The sequence below is a fragment of the Dendrobates tinctorius genome, unplaced genomic scaffold (assembly GCF_039654945.1).
Source record: "Dendrobates tinctorius isolate UK_male_01 unplaced genomic scaffold, ASM3965494v1 ptg000065l, whole genome shotgun sequence".
In the NCBI taxonomy this organism is placed as follows: domain Eukaryota; kingdom Metazoa; phylum Chordata; class Amphibia; order Anura; family Dendrobatidae; genus Dendrobates; species Dendrobates tinctorius.
This window is the reverse complement of record NW_027361733.1, coordinates 12,701,921-12,726,828: the sequence shown is the minus strand read 5'-3', so window position 1 is coordinate 12,726,828 and position 24,908 is coordinate 12,701,921. Positions and strand designations below refer to the sequence as shown.

At 46.2% G+C, this 24,908-nt stretch overlaps 1 protein-coding gene across 2 annotated transcripts in view; it reads right to left on the bottom strand.

The window, feature by feature from the left end:
* The window catches only part of TSHZ2 (teashirt zinc finger homeobox 2), a 195,296-nt gene that overhangs the window by 29,888 nt on the left and 140,500 nt on the right, over positions 1–24,908 (bottom strand). Inside the window, exon 1 of one of the 2 annotated variants that reach the window (XM_073580621.1) lies at positions 19,455–20,026. The exons of the other annotated variant lie outside the window; for it this stretch is intronic. The gene's annotated coding sequence lies outside the window, so the exon portion shown is untranslated. Of the gene's footprint in view, positions 1–19,454; positions 20,027–24,908 lie in introns of those variants that run through there. 2 annotated transcript variants of the gene reach the window in all.

Here is a 24,908-nt window from a genome sequence, read left to right as displayed (position 1 = left end):
GGATTTGGAGTGGGGTTGGGGGGTAATTTAATGTGTGGGGGGATTTGGAGTGGGGATGGGGGGTTATTTTATGTGTGTGAGGGATTTGGAGTGGGGATGGGGGGTTATTTAATGTGTGGGGGGATTTGTAGTGGGGATGGGGGTTATTTAAGGTGTGTGAGGGATTTGGAGTGGGGATGGGGGATTTAATGTGTGTGGGGGGATTTGGAGCGGGGATGGAGGGATTTAATGTGTGTGGGGAGATTTGAGGACACAAAATCAAGAGTATGTATGAGGAAACAGTATGGGGGATGGGTTCAGACAGTATGAGGAGCGAACGGGTTAATGTATGTGGACACAGTATGGGGAGTGAGGGTGATGGAATGTGTGCAGACACAGTATGGGGAGTCGGGGGGTATGTGTGAGCAGACAGTATAGAGAGTGAGGGGGTAAATATATGAGGAGACAGTATGGTGAACAGAGAGGATGTTAGAGGAGACAGTATGAGGAGGGAGGGGAATAGTGTGAGGTGACAGTATATTGCAGACATTTTTATTTAGGAGCATTATAATGACACTTCTATCTTTAAGGGGATCGTGTGGAGATTTGCTGCAGAAGACCGGAGAAGATGGATGTCTACAGAGACGAGCTGTGGATGAGAAAACTCATCATGGGGTCTGGACAAGAAGAAGAAAAGGAGACCGACTGCAGAGACGACGACATCTATAATGTACCTGGATGTAAATATTATTTGTGATACTGACTAATCCTCATGTTTTTATTTGTTAGGAACATTAAAGGGGTTGTCCAGGTCTGTGCCGAGTCTGCAGTCATTCTATGTGACTGCAGACTTCAGAATTCTCACAGTGCTCATTGAATGCTGTCAAGATTCTCTCGTGCCGGTAATTTACATACATGCGGTCACATGCTGACTAGACATGTGTGGCCTCACTCAATGAAAATGAACAGAGCGAGGCCAGACACGTCTAGTTGGAATGTGGCCAGAAGTATACAAATCACATACTTGTGCTGACATGACTGTATATCGGCAAGGGAGAATCCTAAAAGTGTGCAGGGCATTAGTTGTGAGAATTCAGAAGCTGCGATGTCAGGATTCAGCTCTGCAGGTTCCAGTGTCATCACATGGACACTTCACTCATATTCGATTTTCATAGGTATGGTACTGTGACAACGAGCTTCTCTTCCTGCTTTCAGTTTTTTACTGAACATTGAGAGGATTAGGGAGAGCAGCTCGTGGGTACATGACTAACTGTGCAAGTCGCATATGTACTTGGTGGGGGGGTGCCGAACCAAATTCTTGCCCCGGGTGCCAGAAAGCCTAGATACGCCTCTGATTCTGGTCATCTTGCCCTGTGCACTCTGGTCATCCCACTCCGCTGTGTATATTCTAGTCATCCCACTCCGTTGTGTATATTCTGGTCATCCCACTCCGCTGTGTATATTCTAGTCATCCCACTCCGTTGTGTATATTCTGGTCATCCCACTCCGCTGTGTATATTCTAGTCATCCCACTCCGCTGTGTATATTCTGGTCATCCCACTCCGCTGTGTATATTCTGGTCATCCCACTCCGCTGTGTATATTCTGGTCATCCCACTCCGCTGTGTATATTCTGGTCATCCCACTCCGCTGTGTATATTCTGGTCATTCCACTCCGCTGTGTATATTCTGGTCATCCCACTCCGCTGTGTATATTCTGGTCATCCCACTCCGCTGTGTATATACTCTGGTTATCCCACTCCGCTGTGTATATACTCTGGTTATCCCACTCCGCTGTGTATATACTCTGGTTATCCCACTCCGCTGTGTATATACTCTGGTTATCCCACTCCGCTGTGTATATACTCTGGTTATCCCACTCCGCTGTGTATATACTCTGGTTATCCCACTCCGCTGTGTATATACTCTGGTTATCCCACTCCGCTGTGTATATACTCTGGTTATCCCACTCCGCTGTGTATATTCTGGTCATCCCACTCTGCTGTGTATATTCTGGTCATCCCACTCCGCTGTGTATATTCTGGTCATCCCACTCCGCTGTGTATATTCTGGTCATCCCACTCCGCTGTGAATATTCTGGTCATCCCACTCCGCTGTGAATATTCTGGTCATCCCACTCCGCTGTGAATATTCTGGTCATCCCACTCCGCTGTGAATATTCTGGTCATCCCACTCCGCTGTGAATATTCTGGTCATCCCACTCCGCTGTGAATATTCTGGTCATCCCACTCCGCTGTGAATATTCTGGTCATCCCACTCCGCTGTGAATATTCTGGTCATCCCACTCCGCTGTGAATATTCTGGTCATCCCACTCCGCTGTGAATATTCTGGTCATCCCACTTCGCTGTGAATATTCTGGTCATCCCACTCCGCTGTGAATATTCTGGTCATCCCACTCCGCTGTGAATATTCTGGTCATCCCACTCTGCTGTGTATATTCTGGTCATCCCACTCCGCTGTGAATATTCTGGTCATCCCACTCCGCTGTGAATATTCTGGTCATCCCACTCCGCTGTGTATATTCTGGTCATCCCACTCCGCTGTGTATATTCTGGTCATTTTACCCTGTGCACTCTGGTCATCTCACTATGTCTCTCATTCTACTCTGTACACGGTTCATTTCAGTTTATGCCTTTTAGCCTATCCTTTACATTCTGGTCATTCCACCACTAGTCACGGTACATCTTCATAATACCACTTTATGCTACGTGTTCTATTTTTGCAATTATTCTTCTCCTTATACTCCATGCATTCTACCTTAAACAGTCATCGTATGCATAGTAAAAAAAAAAAAAAAGTAAAAAAATAATCGTATATATCTATATCGAACCACCACCACTATTTTCTACTTATCTTACTGTTCCTTTTCTTTTTATTAAACCCTCTACATTCAGGATGTTTCATACTTTTAAAACCTTTGATGCTTCTTATACATTAGCACATTCGTAACGTCAGACTCTGCTGTCCTGTAGAGGGCAGTGTGCACCACCAAAGTCCACAGTGTCGAAGTAGGGGTGGCGCTTTTCTGTTCTTCATTTGTTGTGGCGTTTACAATCCATTAATGCAGCATCTACAAGTGATGCCTATTCCGCGCCTGCAGAGTATCCGCTGAACCTTTATGGCCGCCAGCATCACAATGACTAAGGAGCCATCATTCTTGCCGTCTGTTACACTGTGGTTACTACATTGTAGCAGCTTGTGGAAGTTTCCACTAATTTCCCCATGGGTGACATTTTCCAACAGAGCAGTATGCATTGGGATTAATGGGATCATAGTTTTCTCCCGGGGGGGGGGGGGGGGGGGGGGAGACGACAGCGCCCTCCCAAGGCTGTAAAGGGATACTACGCACAAATCTTAAGGAGCACAAAAAGTTTCATGCAACATGTAGAGCTCCATCATGGCACTAATTGGACCACCCATCTGCCCTTCCCATATTAGAGGGGCTGCAAAAAGCTTTTTATAAGAATGTGGTCATTGTGACGCCCCACGTCCCCCCTTATTTAGCCCCATAATAAATGCTCTCCGCGTCCAACCTTCTGAATGAGGGAATCCAGCGCTCCTTTCCTTCCGGTCGCAGAGTTCCACGCGTTTCGCTCAGCTTAAACCAATTAATTTTAAAGCCATAATTTGTAAGAAAAAAAAATAAAAAAAGTCAGAGCAAAATGTTAGAGGGTATTAAACGTCCCGCTTTATGAACACCGCACTTCATTTAGGAGGAAAAGGGGAAAAAAAAAAAAGCCGAGAAGGCAAACATTGACTAGGTAATGTATTTAGGGTAAGTGCGTGCCACACGAAAATAATAAATGAATTTTTCCCAGTTTAGAAAATGAATGTAATTAATTAACATTTAAATTACATTTTTAATTGCAATCATGCCCTCCCAGGGGGCTCATAAGGGACCATAATTGCAATTAAAAGCATGTGGATTTGATAATAAAGGAATTTGCAGTGTCTGAAATGCGCGATTTAGAACAGAAAGCAGACATTGTTATCGCTACATCTAACTTAATTGTAGCTATAAAGCAAATGTGCTGTACGATATAAAAATTCACATACGGGAACATTTAATTCTCCGCTCTCTTAAAGGGGACACGCATGGGAGCACCTCTTATGACACGGTTCCGTTTGGAAAGATGGCTGCAAGGCATCTGTTACTTTAATACAAATCGCATGAATGATGCACGGGGTCTCTATCACAGGCATATATTCGAACGGGGTCTCTATCACAGGCATATATATTTCATTATTATCTCGCACTATGTTGCTGAAAAAACGGATTTTAACTAAGTAAATACGTTTTCTGGTAAACTAAATATATGCCGTGCTTTTTTTGCAGGTTGGGCTATCTTACACACACACATAGATATGGTATTATTGCTTAAAGCATATTCCAAGAGGAACTTATGATACCGAACACCCCCAATAATCTGTTTGCAGTGGTATGTTCCAAAAATATACAGGCAATCTGGGAGGGAACGATGGAACAGACCACTGGAGACAAATATCAGGGGTGTGGGGGGGTAGTGTCATGTGGGTTTTGTGATCTCCACATCCAATGCTATAGTATTGGTACTACATTGAAGCAGCTAGTGGCTATTATTTAGATAAAGAGGAGATTGCTTTGAGGCTTGAAACGGGGAATCTGTCAACAGATGTATCCAGGATTCCAGTGATGTGTCACTGACTGGGCTGATTGCTGTAGTTTTGAAAAAAAAAATCTTGTTTTATCTACTGCAGATCTAGCAGTTCTCTGAATGCTGAGCTCTCTATAACCCCGCTCACACTATTGCAGAGTGTACACAGAAAGCTGCTAATCAGTGGTGAGGGTGGGGTTACACAGCTCAGAAATCTGGAGGACTACACCCCATCAGGTATACTAGTCCGCTAGTGATAATCTTTTGCTAGGAAAACTGTGGTCTTATTAAAACTACAGGAAGCAGCCCAGTAAGTCACATCACTGGAATCAGTGTCTCTAAATCATTCTAAGATTAGGTGGCAAATAACCGGTGACAGATTATGGGAACCGGTCAGGTCCGTCAATGCTATGAGTCTTTTGCATGTTTAAGAGGTGGTCCACTATATTGTAGAATGCCCCCATCAATTTACACTTTTTAACTAATTATTTTTGTAAGTACTGTACCTTCTGCTGTCATATGTGGCTGTGAGCGGCGCCACTGACATCCGCTGATGTCATGTCAAATTCTGGATTCACCCAGGCATGACTCAGACACACGCACCCCACCTGACTGACTGGGCTGTGGGTGGCGTTTCACCGCAAGTCACAGCCCAGTATCCAGCGTGCGCTGGAGGCCAATGAAAACAAGGGAGAGAAAGCACGCGCTGGATACTGGGATGTGACAGCACCCACAGCCCTGTCAGTCAGGTGGGGAACGTGTGTCTGGGTCACGCCTGGGTGAATCCAGGAAATCCAGAAGTTGACGTGACATCAGCGGATGCCAGTGGCGACTGCTGCCGGGGTCACATGATGCGGACTGAGCGAGTACCAATAGCGGCTCTCATAGGCACGTATGGCAGAAGGCATTTACAAAAATACTTAGTTACAAGGTGTAAATCAATGGAGCACTATACAATGTAGTGGACCACCTCTTTAATAGCATTATGAAGGTGCTCGGCCGATGTACTGAAAGTGCGGCACTGGGAGAAAATTAACTTTATTTCTCCCAGGAGCTGCCGGCTTTCAGTTATGAAGGCGTGCCCAATGCAATTACAGCACTGTGAGTGGCGGCTGTAAGTACGCCCCAATACTGACTGACAGCCGGCTCTGTACTGATGAACTGATAGTTTGCTGATCCGTAGGTGTCCCAACGCTGGGTCCAGCACCAATTGGTGGAATGGGGAACGGGAGCGTCAGGTTAGGCAGCCGACCGCTTGCTACTCCATTCATTAATTGTGGAGCTTCTGTAAGAAGCCAAGCACAGAGATCGGCAACCCCATAGGGAATGAATAGAGCGGCGGCAGATCATGTGCACTGCTGCACCATTCTAAGGGTGTGTGCACACGTGGCGGATTTTGCTGCAGATTTTTCCACGCAGATTTGTCTAAATCCGCAGGTAAATCCACAGGTCAGATGACCTGCAGTTTATCTGTGGATTTAGTGCGGATTGGCCTGCGGTTTGACACCTGTCATGGAGCAGGTGCCAAACCGCTACGGAATCCGCACAAAGTGGCATGCTGCGGAATTAAATCTGCAGCAAATCCGCGCGAAAAAATCCGCAACGTGTGCACTGCATTTTTCATTTTGCATAGACTTAAATGGTACTGTACAACGCAGAAGCTGCTGCGGATCCGCAGGGCCAAATCGGCTGCGGATCCGCAGCAGAATCCGCAACGTGTGCACAGACACTTACAGGGATAAAAGTGACCAGGTCTGTCCAACGATGAAGTCCCTAGTGATACAGGTCCTCACATTTCCTGTGGATAAATGATAAAGGGGTTGTCCAAAGAAAACAAGTTAAGGCGTCAAACCCATCTCTGTGCTATTGAGTAATACACGATTACCCCTCCAAATCATGACCACCCTCCCGTCCGGTTGCTGCACACGTGTCTCATTCAGTCCCGGCTTGTGTCGCGGTTGCAGAGTGATGCCTCCAAATGGGAAATTTGCTTCCTATTGAGGCTCAACTTAGAAAACAAAGCCCGCTCCTCTGTAAGACCGGTGCCCGCCTTCCAAAACTGAAAGACTTTCACGTTCCCTTTCTCCCTTCCATCTTCCCTCAAAGCCATAATTTACACCTCATCTCAATGAACGGAAGCGTTTGTCAAATAACAGCATTGTCCCGTTTTTGGCTAATTTTTGCCCGTGTACAAACCATCCATAAGCAGTGGCTACAATTCTCTATGACGGAGATGGCCGATAACATAAGAAGAAGCGAGATTTACATTAGCCACTTCCCGGAAAACTCAGGGGTCGGGCTATTAAAGAGCAAACGACATGTTTGATAGAAAGGGATATGTTTGTAGATGCGAGACGCATCTGCCCCAAGGAATTCAAGGAGATTAGAGGTGCGCGTACCGGTGAGACAATTTCTACAAAATATAAAAAACACAGCAGCTGACGGTACAAGAACAATCATGGTCTAATTCTCGAGAGCTGCAAGGACCACAAGGAGTCTGCGTCCTTAAGAGTTCTGCAAATTGTTCCAGAAACTGGCAAAAGATATTCACCGAGAGGTCTCCACCGACTCCCAAGGGCGAGTATCCAGACTCTAGAGTGCAAAGGCCAGGGAAGAATCTGATAGATCCCTCCGTTTTAATTGCCCACAACCCATTGAATCCCTATGTGTCCCCCTTGTAAAATAATACAAAACTTATACTCTCCTCTGTTAACGATGCTGTTCAAATGATAACAGCACTTTATCGCCTCGGGCTCACATGACATTATGTCACGCGATCCCTGTGGCCAATCAACGCTGGTTTACACTCCTACGAAAGTAGTTGACTTCTGGAGAAATTGAGAGCGCAACTGCAGCTCTCACTTTCTCCCGATATCTTGATTTGTCCGAAGGAGAAGGGTGAGTTAAGCCCACAGTCTTTACCTGACATATTGTCAAGTGAGCCCCTGGAGATCCAGTGCTGATAACATTGGAATGGCGCCAAGTGTAAGAGTTGTTATTTTACTGGGGGGGAAACATAGGGATTCAAAAGGGGGTTGCCTGACTGGTGGACATCCCTAAAGGGGGTTGTCCGGCCCAAATCGATAAGTGCACTGGGGGGATTCATAAGTCTGCAATGGCTTTTAAAATTACTTCCTAGAAATGTGCAGTGGCAATGACTCTGATGTAGACCCAGACCTTTTATAGACTATATTGCTACGTGTGGGTGTCCGAAGATAGCAAGGATGCGACTGAGCAAGGGCTAATCTTGGCCCCAGCTCTCTGTTCCAGGGAAAGTCCTGGCCTATTATCTTAAAAGTGTTGTGTGGCTCACTTTGGCATCGGACATGAGCGGTGCTGATGACGTTATGACCCTATATACCTGACGAAACACGTGCACAGTCGGTAGGTATCAATCACATATCCTGTTCCTTTGTGCATCTCAGCTGGTATGTGGGGTGGTATCGTCATCAGAGCTACTCATCTCTGATGCAGAAGCGAGTGGCACTGGAACCTCCTCTAAAGGGGATACAATATTGCTGACCTATCCTTATAACAGATCAACACAAAAGCAATGGGAGTCCGATGCCTGGCACCCTCGATGGTCCAATAGCCACCAGAGGTACACGTCAGACCACCACCAATCTGATATTCAGGACCTATTCACGAATGTTTCCATGCACTGGAAAGAGCGACCAGAATGGTGACCGGTCTGCAAACCCTGTCTTATGAGGAAAGGTTGCAGGATTTGGGAATGTTTAGTTTGCAAAAGAGAAGACTAAGAGGAGACTTAATAGCTGTCTACAAATATCTAAAGGGCTGTCACATTGTAGAAGGATCAACTTTATTCTCATTTGCACAAGGAAAGACTAGAAGCAATGGGATGAAACTGAATGGGAGGAGACACAGATTAGATATTAGAAAAAACTTTTTGACAGTTAGAGTGATCAATGAGTGGAACAGGCTGCCACGAGAAGTGGTGAGTTCTCCTTCAATGGAAGTCTTCAAACAGAGGCTGGACAGACATCTGACTGGGATGATTTAGCGAATCCTGCTTTGAGCAGGGGGTTGGACCAGATGGCCCAGGAGGTCCCTTCCAACTCTACGATTCTATGATTCTATGATTCTATGACAGCAAGCAGAGATCTTGAAAAATGTGAGAAACTGAAGGACAGTCCAGCAGAAGCTTGCACAACTTTACTCTAATCACTGAGTTGTTAGAGAGCGGACGGCCCCACGACATAGTCTACAATTGTTGGTCAAATTTTGAATAGCACCGCCCGGTGACGTTTTTGCACTACCTGCAGGGGGAGCTGCACGCCAGGGGTCTCAACATCCTTTATCTCCAGTTCCTGGTATGAGTAGAAATGGAGAACAGGGATGACATTCCTTCCTTGGAATATAAATATGAAGGCGGAGGTGGTGGTGGTGGGGGGACAATAAAGACCCTCTTTGATGCTTGTGCCAGGAGAGAGAACATTCCTGCCTCTGACATATGGCTGAATTGACCTATCAGACAGAATTGTATTTTTTCTATCTTTCCTTTGTTATAGAGCAGAGTCCATCAGTTGTGGAGCCGGGTGCAGGCAAGGATCCGGCAGGGTGTGCAGCTCATGATTTATGGCGTATTTTCAGCTCTTTCTTATCTCTAAGCCTAGGTCAGAGGCAGAAAGAATGCAGGGAAGGCACTATTTCCATAACATCTTAAATGGTGGATAATGTTCCCCGAGAAGCCCCATGCTGTCAACAAAGGCTCCACTGGCTCCACAGCCCCACAAGTTTATTATCTCACAGACACCAGAAAAAAACACTGTTAACCCTGTATGTTCAGCGCAAAACAGCCCCGAAATGCAGGAAAATAATCCCTCAATTACATCTCACCTTGTATACAGCGCAGCGATATCCCGGACTCTGTAAGTGCAGCAGGCCAAGTGACAGCCGGGTGACACAAGGACAAAGGTGTAAGGGCGTAGTCACCCATCTACGAGGGAATCCGGGGTCCATGTGTTCAAGTTTATTGCTGGGATCAATTTGTGGGAATTTCAACTTGTGATAGTGTAAAAAAATTTTCTAAAAGAAACCTTAATATGTCACACTAATTATCTATATCGATCCTCACATCACTAAGGATTGCAGCAGTAGAATATTGAGTGCAGCTCTGAAGTACATAATAGGATGTAGCTCAGGATCAGTGACTGTACCAGCAGAATAGTGAACGCAGCTCTAGAGTATAATACAGGATGTAACTCAGGATCAGTACAGGATAAGTAATGTAATGTATGTACACAGTGACTCCACCAGCAGAATAGTGAGTGCAGCTCTGGAGTATAATACAGGATGTAACTCAGGATCAGTACAGGATAAGTAATGTAATGTATGTACACAGTGACTCCACCAGCAGAATAGTGAGTTCAGCTCTGGAGTATAATACAGGATGTAACTCAGGATCAGTACAGGATAAGTAATGTAATGTATGTACACAGTGACTGCACCAGCAGAATAGTGAGTGCAGCTCTGGGGTATAATACAGGATGTAACTCAGGATCAGTACAGGATAAGTAATGTAATGTATGTACACAGTGACTGCACCAGCAGAATAGTGAGTGCAGCTCTGGAGTATAATACAGGATGTAACTCAGGATCAGTACAGGATAAGTAATGTAATGTATGTACACAGTGACTGCACCAGCAGAATAGTAAGTGCAGCTCTGGAGTATAATACAGGATGTAACTCAGGATCAGTACAGGATAAGTAATGTAATGTATGTACACAGTGACTCCTCCAGCAGAATAGTTAGTACAGTTCTGGAGTATAATACAGGATGTACCTCAGGATAAGTACAGGATCAGTAATGTAATATATGTACACAGTGACTCCACCAGCACAATAGTGAGTGCAGCTCTGGAGTATAATACAGGATGTAACCCTCGCGGGCAGGGTCCCCTCTCCTTATGTACTTGTGTGTCCCTTGTCTTACACATGTTTGCTATACTTATGCATAATAATAATAATAATAATAATGTAACTCAGCATCCGTACAGGATAAGTAATGTAATGTATGTACACAGTGACTCCACCAGCAGAATAGTGAGTGCAGCTCTGGGGTATAATACAGGATGTAACTAAGGATCAGTACAGGATAAGTAATGAAATGTATGTACACAGTGACTGCACCAGCAGAATAGTGAGTGCAGCTCTGGAGTATAATACAGGATGTAACCTCAGGATCAGTACAGGATAAGTAGTGTAATATATGCACACAGTAATTCCACCAGCAGAATAGTGAGTGCAGCTCTGGAATAAAATACAGGATGTAACACATGATCAGCACAGGATAAGTAATGTGATGTATTGTGATGCAGTGACCCCTGTGACAGCTAGGGGGCGCTGTATGGGCTGCCCGGGACATGCATGCAGGCATTCCCTTTGTTGTGATGGGAAAATGGTGAGCGGCAGGATTATAAATGGCCGATATGTATCACAGGGGTGGGTGCCCTGTGATGGAAGCTTGAACGTGTGTTGATCAGCAGATGTACTGCTGAGGGTTTGTTGCTGTGTATTAGGGAAGCTTCCAGGTGACTTGGTGAGATGGGTGGGACCAGTCCCCTACAAACCCACCCAGGGGCGTGTGTCTGACCGCCCAAAGTAAAACCTGTGTGTGTATGGCTGGGTGTGTGTAATAGGACCTGTAGTGATGTTATGACCATGTGATCCGTGCCTTGCCTGTGGGTGGGGTTATGTGCCATATAGTGTGCCTGAGGAGGGTCACATGGGAGAGAGTGTGTACCTGAATGGCTCAGGGTGCAAGGTCCTGGAAGGTCAGTGTTGGGAGATCCTGGGAGGAGGATCGAATCCCTGGAGCACGTGCTGCGACCTTGGACCTGGTGAGGCGTGAGTGTTGGACGGTTTAAGGAGGGGATGACGTCCTGAATAGCACCCGCTGAGGCCCTGGACCTGGTGGCCGGTGTGTTGGACGGTTCCAAAGTGGGGATGGACGTCCTGAATAGCACACAGACAGGCCACGTGTGTTTGCAGAGCCAGTGACGGCACTGCATTGGGGGAGCTACCGTCCGTCTGTGGATCTGGACTGTCAGGTAGCCTGGTGAGCAAGGCGTTGTCTGGGACGGTGATCTCAGTTCGGCAGCTTCCCTGAGAGAGAGGACTAACAAAGAGTCGGCATCTGGAGCAGGAGCTCCTGCGAGGTAACCCCGGACATGGGGATATAACTGTTGGTGCCCGTGATGTTCTATGGACACTGATTAACTGTTCGGCGTGCGGTCACCCACGGTAACTGGACAATGAGGTCCAGCGTGTTTAGTGACAGCGTGTTAAAGCCGTTTACCAAGGATTGTGATGGACTATGTGTAAGCATGTGGCATGTAACATGTTCCTCAGCGGTTTATGAAGGCATAATAAACTGCACTAGACAGTTTAATTGGAAAGTGTTCCTGCATGCATCAATATCGCAGCCAACACTAACAATAAGGCTATGTTCACACGTAGCGGAACTCTCGCGGAAATTACCGCGAGAATTCCGAATTCCATTCCACAGGAAAATTGCATTTTAAATTCCTGCGATTTTGCAAGCGTTATTAGCTTGCAGAATTGCTAGCGTTTTCCAAGCGATCTGTAGCATCGCTTGGAGAACTGATTGACAGGTTGGTCACACTCATAGTGTTTGACGAGTGTGAGCAACTTTTTACTATTGAGGCCGCCTATGCGGCCTCAATAGTAAAAGATAGGATGTAAAAAATAATTAAAAAATATTGTTATTCTTACCTTTCGGCGTCCCGCGCAGCCTTCCCGCCTCTCTCCACGCTCCCGGTCCCAGTAATCATTTGCGAGAACTACTGCGATGACGTCCGTTCTCGCGGGATTGCGACTTCTCGCGGTCATTCGCGATGGCGTCGTGCGAATGACCGCGAGACTTCGCGATGGCGTGAGAACGGACGTCATCGCTCGCAAAGGATTACTGGGACCGGGAGTGTGGAGAGAGGCGGGAAGGCTGCACGGGACGTCGGAAGGTGAGAATAACAATATTTTTTATTTTAAATTCTATTTTTTACAGGGATATGGTACCCAAAGCCCGGAGGACAGTCTCCTCTCCTCCGGACCGTGGGTACCATCCGCAAATGTTCTGCTTACTTTTCGCACGGTATGCACAGCCACATGCGGAAAGTAAGCGGAACAATGCATTCCTATGGGTGCGGGATCGCCGCGATTCCGCTAAATTAATGAGCATGCTGCGTTTTTTACTGCAAAGCGATTCCACCGCGGTAAAAACCGCAGCATTAGCACAGCATTGCGGAATCCCATAGGAATGCATGGGATGCTTATTTTTCGCATTTTTGCGGCAAAATCGCGCGGTTAAAACCGCCGCGCAAACGCTAAAAATCCGCCACGTGTGAACATAGCCTAAGCGCTACCTTACAGTATGTACACAGTGACTCCACCAGCAGAATAATGAGTGCAGCTCTGGAGTATAATACAAGGTGTAACTGAGGATCACCCTCACTAGCTGCCTGCACCATGTAAGCTTCCACTTTCTGGGCCTTGGTATAGTACAGATGGCTCTTGCCGCATCATTGTGACTTTGGTATTTATCTTATTTCTGCTCGTACACTCCATTTCTATAGTTGTCTTAAGCTTCATTATTATACAAAACGAATATCCCATAGAAAAACCAATGCTACACAAACGAGAGGTCCTGATAAGCGAGCTGCAGCAGCCCACCAGCCTTGCCCTCCCTGGGTGCTGACCTGTATTTCACTTCTTACAGTCAAATGAGAAGCTGCTAATTATAAGTAATTTATTGCCCGCACTACAGATGACTTATGGCTTCCTGATAAATTCCTGCTACCCCCATACCTGGAGGAAGAGCTTAGAGAATAAAGAATTTATAGCCCCAAGTCAAGAAGATGGAAGACCCCCACAGATATCTGCAAGGACTTACAGTGAATGTACAGCAGTTCTAGCCTATAGAACAATGGGGCCCACCCTACCGCTCTCTATATGTTCTGAAACTACTACATCCAGCATGCTCTGACAGCCAAACGCCATCACATCAACGTGCAGCATTCACTACACTAACGACAGAGCAGAACTCCACAACCCCACCTTCCATATAGTCATATGGTCAAATCCACAGGGAAACTGTAGACACTAAGGTCCGAGTGCAGAAGAAACGGGAGGAATCGTCTATAAGGGTGTGTTCACACTGAGTTATTGGAGCAGAAACTTTATGAGTAGGATTTTGGAAAGTTTCTGCTTAGTGTGAACATACCCTTATGGTGTTTGTAGGAGGTGAATATCTAGAACCTCTTGGGTTCCTCATCTGGACTGACTCAAATGTCCACCTCACCTTATCTGGACTGATTGAAATGTCCACTGGGCATCTTTTCCTGTCCGACTGCAGAAAAATATTAAGACCCTTAAAAGGAGTGTGGATACTTAGGCTTCAGAGACCCAAACGAAACCCAACACTGAGCCGTTCATTCCCCTACTGCGTTCTGGCCTATGCTGCCACCCTCCGCCTCCTAAGTGACATTATCCTCAGCGGATTCTATCATGTAAATGATATTCATAGGATCGGGAAGCATAAATTGTCCAATGACACGGACTGCACGTCTCCTGTGAGCGGTAATGTCTACTGTCCACCGGGGAGCTGACATTTCTTTCTAATGCTAAACCCCCCGCAGCTGCAGACAGCGAACAAAATGCGTAAGTACCTGCTCCGAGCGGAGACGCGGCTGAAGTTAAGTCATTATTACATTACGATAATTTATATAATTTTAGTGCATGTTGATTTCCCACTTGTAATATACATGGCTGGGTCACAATCAGTTAGCCCGGCAGGGGGCACAGTCCGTGGCAATGAGACTCGCCGGGTGGCGGGGGGCTAAGTATTCCCTGGATTGACAACATTAATAGCCAACAGAAAAGGCATTTCCCCGACAATGACGGGACTCGGCCAGAACAATTATGGGCCCGAAGTAATGCAGATCAATCAGACGAGAACACTCGATGGCGGCTCCTATCAGTCCCAGCGCATTTCATCAGCCAGCAAGACGCTTCACTTTCCCTGATGCGAGGATTTTCGTTTCTTTTCTTCCTCTTATTTGCAAAATGAGAAGATGATTTAAAGGAACATTAACCTCATGACAGAAACGTGGGGTGTACTGGTAACTGGTCTGAAGCAAATCTGAAACCACACTTCATCTGACGTTTCACAGTCGCTGGGGAATATCAATTTGCGCTTTAAAATGTTCTTTTCCACCTAGTCACCTGTTGTGATTTCTGATAGTTACCTAGGATTAGGAAAAACAGCCATTTTTTTCCAAAAACAGCACCAGGTTGAATCATCCACTTCAAATGCTGCAATACTAGCCACAACCATAATTAGGTGTGGCGCTGTTTCTGGAAGTAGGCAGCCATGGTTTCCAAACAGACGGCAGATAACACTGAAAAATAAGGTACACTCCGGCACACTACAGAGACTACAGTCATGGCCAAAAGTTTTGAGAATTACACAAATATTATATCTTCACATGATCTGCTGGCCTCTGGTTTTTATGTGTGTTTGTCAGATGTTTTTATCACATACAGAAATATAATTGCAATCATATTATGAGTAGCAAAAGGTTATATTGACAGTTAGAATGAGTTAATGCAGCCAGTCAATATTTGCAGTGTTGACCCTTCTTCTTCAGGACCTCAGCAATTCTCCCTGGCATGCTCTCAATCAACTTCTGGATCAAATCCTGACTGATAGCAGTCCATTCTTGCAAAATCAATGCTTTTATTTTGTCTGAATTTGAAGGTTTTTGTTTGTCCACCCGTCTCTTGATGATTGACCACAAGTTCTCAATGGGATTAAGATCTGGGGAGTTTCCAGGCCATGGTCCCAAAATCTCTATGTTTTGTTCCCTGAGCCATTTAGTTATCACCATTGCTTTATGGCAAGGTGCTCCATCATGTTGAAAAAGGCATTGTTGATCGCCAAACTGCTCTTGGACGGTTGGGAGAAGTTGCTCTTGGAGGACATTCTGGTACCATTCTTTATTCATGGCTGTGTTTTTAGGCAAGACTGAGAAAGAGCCCATTCCCTTGGCTGAGAAGCAACCCCACACATGAATGGTTTCAGGATGTTGGACAGTTGGCATGAGACAAGACTGGTGGTAGCGCTCACCTGGTCTTCTCCGAATAAGCCATTTTCCAGATGTCCCAAACAATCGAAAAGGGGATTCATCAGAGAAAATGACTTTACCCCAGTCCTCAGCAGTCCACTCCCTGTACCTCTTGCAGAATATCAGTCTGTCCATGATGTTTTTCCTGGAGAGAAGTGGCTTCTTTGCTGCACTCCTTGAGACCAGGCCTTGCTCCAAGAGTCTCCGCCTCACAGTGCGTGCAGATGCACTCACACCTGCCTGCTGCCATTCCTGAGCAAGCTCTGCACTGCTGGTAGCCCGATCCCGCAGCTGAAACACTTTTAAGAGACAGTCCTGGCGCTTGCTGGTCTTTCTTGGGCGCCCTGGAGCCTTTTTGGCAACAAGGGAACCTCTCTCCTTGAAGTTCTTGATGATGCGATAGATTGTTGACTGAGGTGCAATCTTTCTAGCTGCGATACTCTTCCCTGTTAGGCCATTTTTGTGCAGTGCAATGATGACTGCACGTGTTTCTTTAGAGATAACCATGGTTAACAGAAGAGAAACAATGATGCCAAGCACCAGCCTCCTTTTAAAGTGTCCAGTGGTGTCATTCTTACTTAATAATGACAGATTGATCTCCAGCCCTGTCCTCATCAACACCCACACCTGTGTTAATGGACTGAAACGATGTTAGCTGGTCCTTTTAAGGCAGGGCTGCAATGATGTTGAAATTTGTTTTTGGGGATAAAGTTCATTTTCTAGGCAAATATTGACTTTGCAAGTAATTGCTGTTAAGCTGATCACTCTTTATAACATTCTGGAGTATATGCAAATTGCCATTAGAAAATATGAAGCAGTAGACTTTGTAAAAATTAATATTTGTGTCATTCTCAAAACTTTTGGCCATGACTGTACAGGAAAAAGACTACAAACTAAAATTGATAATGTTGTCCCATCTGGGACTTTTATGATACATCGATAGAATAAGCAATAAATATCTGAAAAACGTGGGCCTCCTGCCGACATGCCTAGACAAGTCTTCCTTCCAGGAGAGTGTGTGCAGGAGCCCAGTTCTCAAGAGTGGGACTCACATTATCTGGAAATGTATGGCATATCGTACCAATATGCCTGATTGGTTACAGAGGTTGTCCTTTCTCAGCTCCTCAGGGGAGGAGCTTACCCAGAGAACCATAATTGTCCGAAAAAAGTTGGTACATTAAAGTTATAGAGGTTGTGAAAGATTAGCAAAAAAACATGACTGATTGATGCAAACTGGTGCTGTTTCCAGAAGAACTGCTGTCAATGGCGTGGTGCTGCAATACTAGACACAAACTTAATCAAGTGTGGCACCATTTGTGGAAGAAAGCAGCCATGGTTTTCTAATAGATGGCAGATAACAGTGAAAAATAGGATGCACTTTGGCATACTACAGAGGCTACAAGAAAAAGAAACTAAAATTGATAATGTCCCATTTGGGACTTTTATGGAACATTAATAGGATATGCCATTAATATACGAAAAATGCAGGGGCCACTGCTGACATGAACAGCCAAGTCTCCATGAGAACTTATGCAGGAGCCCAGTTCTAAAATTATCCGGTAATGTATGGCATATTCTATCAATATGCCTGATAGGACCTCTTTAATCATTCTCAGCTCCTCAGGGGAGGAGCTTATACAGAGAAACAATCCTCCCACAAAAGTAAAAAAGTCGGTACAAAACGTTAAAGGGTTGTCAAAGATGGGAAAAACGTGGCTGCTTTCGCACCACAGCTCTATTGCATCACCCTCTGTTCTTTAAATGACCACTCCAAGCCGAAGCTGTCAATCAAAGAAGAAGGGAGATGGGGATTGAGGGAAAATCAGTAGGTGGGAAAATGTTTGGTTGTGCCACCATGGCATTGGGCACCTGTGCTTTTCCTGAACAGTCATACACTGCTGACAGCCTCCCTTGAATCAGGAGTATCATTATTTCCCTCTTTTCAGTCTCCTAGCTTCATTACTTGAGATTCCATATTACAGTATCTGCCAATTTATTAAGCAGAAGACAAGTTCTGGATTATCAGAATGTTGGAATTTTTGAATTAGTAAATTAAAGGAACTTTACCATTTTATTGAATAAATAGTAAATCTGTGGTTACAATTTAATTGTGGTCAGGGTAAAAAAAACCCTGGATTATCAGATGCCAGAGTAAAGGAACTTCACAATATTACCTTTTAAACAGTGTCATATTCCTGTACAGAGTTCCCCACTCCAGAGAGAAAAATAAGGAGTAAGAACAAGCTCCTGGTGGATGCAGCGCTGTTGGCCCTGACTGCCTGTCGCCTCTGGGTGCACGCTGCTGACAAGCATCATCAGAGGAAACAGATTTGCAAACAATTAAAATGAAGCACAAAGCACGAGGAGTAAATATTTCCGAAGGGTCTGGATGCAGAATGAACATTGTTTTGTTTCTTCCTTTGGGGGCCCAGTGGTAACATCAAACTTCACGTCTGACTCTTTCCTCTGATTTATGATGAGACTCAGGATTTCATCCAAATTGGTTCATCCGGCTCCTCCCCGACTCTGCTGCTAGAAAGATGTGCAGTGTGGGGGCCACAAAAGGTGTATAAAAACGGGGTGGGGTTATACGAATATAAAAGGATACAATAAATAAGTATTTCCACATTATATATAGCATTTTATGATCATCTCACAAGAAAAGGGGAGCAAAGACCCCCCCCATCCCATCATCTAAAGAGTCATATCCCTCTTTGGCTTCCAGTTTGTTTTGCTTTGACTTCAGTCAGTCTTCACTTGTTCCTCTGTGGGAAATCTAGCTTTTTCTGTGCTGACCGAGTATACATGGGTGTATTTTCTGGGATTTTATAAGAGTGCTCACAGGCTACTTAAACCCTTAAACTGAGGGGCATTCAGTTTCACTATTTGAACTTAGTACATTTGCTAACTGCCTTCTGTTTCATCTCCTATACTCAAAGCTTTGGCATATAGGGGTGTTTGTGACCCCCATTACGTTCCCTCAGACTTCTAGTAAAAGTTGGACTTCTGCACCTGGCACTGTTGTAAATTTTAATCTGTGTCACTATTCTCTTTCTCTATTCGAAGTCCACCATGTTATGTTGAGGTTTTATTAATATAGTTTAAGCATTTTTTGGGGCCATCCATCCTTTACCACCAATGAGCCTCTTGCAACTTATGTGTCTGCTGAAACTTGTAATCTAAAAAAGCGATGGATGGAACAATAGTTCAGAGTCTATCCCTGCTCCATGAGTTGATGCTGCTTACAAATCCTCGGAGGTAAAATATAGTTTTGCTCGATTATGTTCCACTGTTGACAGTAAGTGTTATCCCGCTGCACACAGATTCTGTCTGAACCCCCTCCCCCCCTTTTTTAATGATCTGGAAGCCTGCAGACACTGACTGCTTCCAAAAAAATTTCCATCCTTCCCACAGTTTCCTCCAGCTCGAGTGATAAATGACACCTGTCATTCTGTCACAGACAAATGGCACAGATGGGACGGCAGTGATATATGGCCCCGCAGAACAGGAAATCAGAGCCATTATGCTCCTTTCTGGTGTTTTGTTTTTTTTTTGTCAGTACTGACCAAGATGTTCTCAGGTCTCTCTGGATGTTAAGAGTACAACAAAAGGAACAAACAGCTAAGAATGAAAGGAGAGAAATGTGAACGCTACCTTATCGGGGACAGGAGGAAGAAGAGAAGTTGCATCCCCATAGAACAGAAGACAATGGCAGGCGATGATGATGATGATGGTAGATGTGCGGAAAACACAGAAATCCCAAGTAGATGAAAATAAATGTATGCAGATATTTTCCGGATTATCCAATTTTCTTCCACTTATGCTGGATTAAAGGATATTTCCAAACGTCTATACACTCTCAGATCGTTGCAATTGTGCCCTCGTTCCAGGTTTGCAGCTTTTTCGTGTAGTTTACAGCCGCCGCCAACATTCGACAGATCTGTACACACGGATACCCTACATACATATTCTTACAAATGGACGTCACTGTGAAATATTGTGATCGTCTCGTCGGATTACAGCGTGTGTTAGCAGCTGCCCGTGCACCGCCACACCTCATCTGCCTCCAGCTGCACAGGCATTACCTATGATTGATGTCCCTGATAATGCTCTAAGTAGGACAAATGCCACATAGGGAACAATGTATATTTATACCGTGACAAATGGCGACAGTATGTGACTGCACCTCACTGATAAATATGCTCAAAAAGTGACAAACCCTGCAAATCACATGCGGATGCGGCACTAATCTGCCATATAGGTGCCCAGCTGGCAGTATATGGGGGGGCTTCTATGAAAATTAATCATATGGAAAGATTTTGCTACATTTTATTTGTTTTTTTGGGGATACAATAGGTAGGACTGGTGCAGGATATCCGCCGATACAATAGATAGGACGGATGGGTGATACCCGCCGATACAATAGATAGGACTGGTGCGTGATACCCTCCGATACAATAGATAGGACGGATGCGTGATACCCGCCGATACAATAGATAGGACTGGTGCGTGATACCCGCCGATACAATAGATAGGACTGGTGCGTGATACCCGCCGATACAATAGATGGGACTGATGCATGATATCCGCCGATACAATAGATAGGACTGGTGCGTGATACCCGCCGATACAATAGATAGGACGGATGCGAGATACCCGCCGATACAATAGATAGGACTGGTGCGTGATATCCGCCGATACAATAGATAGGACGGATGCATGATACCCGCCTATACAACAGATAGGACGGATGCGTGATACCCACCGATACAACAGATAGGACGGATGCGTGACACACGCCGATAGGACGGATGCGTGACACACGCCGATAGGACGGATGCGTGACACACGCCGATAGGACGGATGCGTGACACACGCCGATAGGACGGATGCGTGACACACGCCGATAGGACGGATGCGTGACACACGCCGCTTGTGCACGAGCAACGTTATCTGCGCCGCAGGGATCTGAAAAAGAAAGTACGAGCAAAAGTTAATAAACTTTTTATGCACTATTTATTCAACTTTCCCTAAAGCAGATCCCTGTAAAAATGAGTAGCGAATGTGGCGCACGTGCGGCCACCTCTCCATTCCTGGCGGTACAAGCCGAGACCATGTTCTTGAGACTTGCCGGTCCCATAAAGAGTGATTCCCATTAACGTAAATGGGTATCGTTGGATAGTGCTTATAAATACAAGAAACGTTGAAATTTAATGTATGGTAAAATGTCCATCTGTTCTTAAGATATGAACATTTTTCAGTTCATTGCCTTGGAAACCGACCACTGCAGCTGTACAGCAGGACACGGGCAAGCTCTTTCCTATTGAGCTTGTAAGCACAGTTTTAAAGCTGCGCCAGGATGGCCGTTATCTCCTAATATTGACCAGCTTCAGCGCTGTGCTTCAAAATTAGAACTCAGTGGTGGTCGGTCTCCCAGGCAACGAGCTGAAAAGAAAAAGTGCTAATGTCTCGAGAACGGCTGCAAATTATAAAAAGCAGTAAATTGCAAAAGTGCTTGTTTTTACAAGCACTATCCGTCAATATCCATCTATGAAGATGGGAATAAACCCTTTAGTAAAATGTCTTTATTTTGACACATACGTAAAATTTGAACAGGCAGAGGACACTCATAATAAACTATTGCAGTATCACATTCGTATTGCTACGCTACATTTTACTACATTATGTGGCGGTTTATTGGACTATCAGATGCTGGATAAAAGGAATTATACATATTCCTTGTACAACCAGAGGGTATTTCATGGGACTTCTGCTATAGTTGAAATCTTGTTGCGGAGGGACTTATCAGATATCTTCTTTTAGCTTCCATAGACCTACTGATGCCCCATGGATGAGTTTCCCCGTGCACACACTTAGACCACATACGTGCTGTACGCCCTGCCTTACACTGTGCGCCCGCACCGCCGACATGATTCTTACTAACCTCTCAGTGAATATATGACAGGAGACGGCCCAACTTGTTCCCGGTGACTAATAGTCTCTGTGCAGCACAGATCAGCGGCTCGTCGCTGCGCCGCTCTGCATTGTTATGTATTCTACATCTCCAGCCGCCTTCCTTCAGACCCACATTTATTTCAAAGCTCGCCGATCATTTCATCTGACAGCGGCAATGCCTTCTGATTAGGGCCAATGTGATAGGCCGGCTCTCAGACAAGCGGCTCGGAGCAGACGGATGCCAGCGTGGGCTGGGGGATGGGGATATTAAGGTCCCACAAAGAGGACTTCCCCCCCCCCCCCCCCCTGAACCGTACTTCCGAAAATATCCAGTACCGCAAATAAACCTAAACCAAAGACTTCACCCACGGCGTGGTGTCACATCGTCACAACTATCCAACAAGTTCCCACCCAAGTCCGTCCGGTGCCTTCACGTAATGTTTTATGGCAGCGTCCTCCCCCCCAAAAAAACTTGTCACAACGACAGCTGAAAACGCAGCAGGGATCCCTCAGGGGCACGTGGACGGTCCTACTTCATATGGGACTGTGAGAGAGCGCGTGCACAGGCTCCTGTCGTATTACGTCTCTGTCCGCCACTGATCCGCTGTGTATTTTGATCTTGAAGGATTAGATGGACTGTGATGTGTCAGCAACGCAGAACACAAGTGGATGTGACACACACGGCCCATGTTATGTGACACAGCGACATGCAACCTGATGTGACAGCCAGAGAAAGCACCAGGGAAACGGCGCACTTCAGACTCCTGGGCCCGTTAATTACAGTTCTAAGGTCATATGTAAATGAGGATTGGGGGCATTATATGATTTCTAGGGGGAGAAGAATGGGGGCATTACATGGGCTCAGAAGAGAGAAGAGGGGGCGTTACATGGGCTCAGGAGAGAAGAGGGGGGCGTTATAAGGGCTCAGGAGAGAGAAGAGGGGGCGTTACATGGGCTCAGGAGAGAGAAGAGGGGGCGTTATAAGGGCTCAGGAGAGAGAAGAGGGGGCATTATATGGACTCAGGAGAAAGAAGAGGGGGCATTATATGGACTCAGGAGAAAGAACAGGGGGCATTATATGGACTCAGGAGAAAGAACAGGGGGCATTATATGATTTCTAGGGGGAGAAGAATGGGCAATACATGGGCTTGGAAGAGAGAAGAGGGGGCGTTATATGGGCTCAGGAGAGAGAAGAGGGGGCGTTATAAGGGCTCAGGAGAGAGAAGAGGGGGCGTTACATGGGCTCAGGAGAGAAGAGGGGGCGTTATAAGGGCTCAGGAGAGAGAAGAGGGTGCGTTACATGGGCTCAGGAGAGAGAAGAGGGGGCGTTATAAGGGCTCATGAGAGAGAAGAGGGGGCGTTATAAGGGCTCAGGAGAGAGAAGAGGGGGCGTTACATGGGCTCAGGAGAGAAGAGGGGGGCGTTATAAGGGCTCAGGCGAGAGAAGAGGGGGCATTATATGGACTCAGGAGAAAGAAGAGGGGGCATTATATGATTTCTAGGGGGAGAAGAATGGGCAATACATGGGCTTGGAAGAGAGGGGGGGGCGTTATATGGGCTCAGCAGAGAGAAGAGGGGGCGTTATAAGGGCTCAGGAGAGAGAAGAGGGGGCGTTATAAGGGCTCAGGAGAGAGAAGAGGGTGCGTTACATGGGCTCAGGAGAGAAGAGGGGGGCGTTATAAGGGCTCAGGAGAGAGAAGAGGGTGCGTTACATGGGCTCAGGAGAGAGAAGAGGGGGCGTTATAAGGGCTCAGGAGAGAGAAGAGGGGGCGTTATAAGGGCTCAGGAGAGAGAAGAGGGGGCGTTACATGGGCTCAGGAGAGAAGAGGGGGGCGTTATAAGGGCTCAGGAGAGAGAAGAGGGGGCATTATATGGACTCAGGAGAAAGAAGAGGGGGCATTATATGATTTCTAGGGGGAGAAGAATGGGCAATACATGGGCTTGGAAGAGAGAAGAGGGGGGCGTTATATGGGCTCAGGAGAGAGAAGAGGGGGCGTTATAAGGGGCTCAGGAGAGAGAAGAGGGGGCGTTATAAGGGCTCAGGAGAGAGAAGAGGGTGCGTTACATGGGCTCAGGAGAGAAGAGGGGGGCGTTATAAGGGCTCAGGAGAGAGAAGAGGGGGCATTATATGGACTCAGGAGAAAGAAGAGGGGGCATTATATGATTTCTAGGGGGAGAAGAATGGGCAATACATGGGCTTGGAAGAGAGAAGAGGGGGCATTATATGGGCTCAGGAGAGAGAAGAGGGGGCGTTATAAGGGCTCAGGAGAGAGAAGAGGGGGCGTTATATGGGCTCAGGAGAGAGAAGAGGGGGCGTTATAAGGGCTCAGGAGAGAGAAGAGGGGGCGTTATAAGGGCTCAGGAGAGAGAAGAGGGTGCGTTACATGGGCTCAGGAGGGAGAAGAGGGGGCATTATATGGACTCAGGAGAAAGAAGAGGGGGCATTATATGATTTCTAGGGGGAGAAGAATGGGCAATACATGGACTTGGAAGAGAGAAGAGGGGGCGTTATACGGGCTCAGGAGAGAGAAGAGGGGGCGTTATAAGGGCTCAGGAGAGAGAAGAGGGGGCGTTACATGGGCTCAGGAGAGGAGAAGAGGGGGCGTTATACGGGCTCAGGAGAGAGAAGAGGGGGCTTTACATGGGCTCAGGAGAGAAGAGGGGGCGTTATACGGGCTCAGGAGAGAGAAGAGGGGGCATTATATGATTTCTAGGGGGAGAAGAATGGGCAATACATAGGCTTGGAAGAGAGAAGAGGGGGCGTTACATGGGCTCAGGAGAGAGAAGACGGGGCATTATATGGACTCAGGAGAAAGAAGAGGGGGCATTATATGATTTCTAGGGGGAGAAGAATGGGCAATACATGGGCTTGGAAGAGAGAAGAGGGGGTGTTACATGGGCTCAGGAGAGATAAGAGGGGGCATTACATGGGCTCAGGAGAGAGAAGACGGGGCATTATATGGACTCAGGAGAAAGAAGAGGGGGCATTATATGATTTCTAGGGGGAGAAGAATGGGCAATACATGGGCTTGGAAGAGAGAAGAGGGAGCATTACATGGGCTCAGGAGAGAGAAGAGGGGGCGTTATATGGGCTCAGGAGAGAGAAGAGGGGGCGTTACATGGGCTCAGGAGGGAGAAGAGGGGGCATTATAT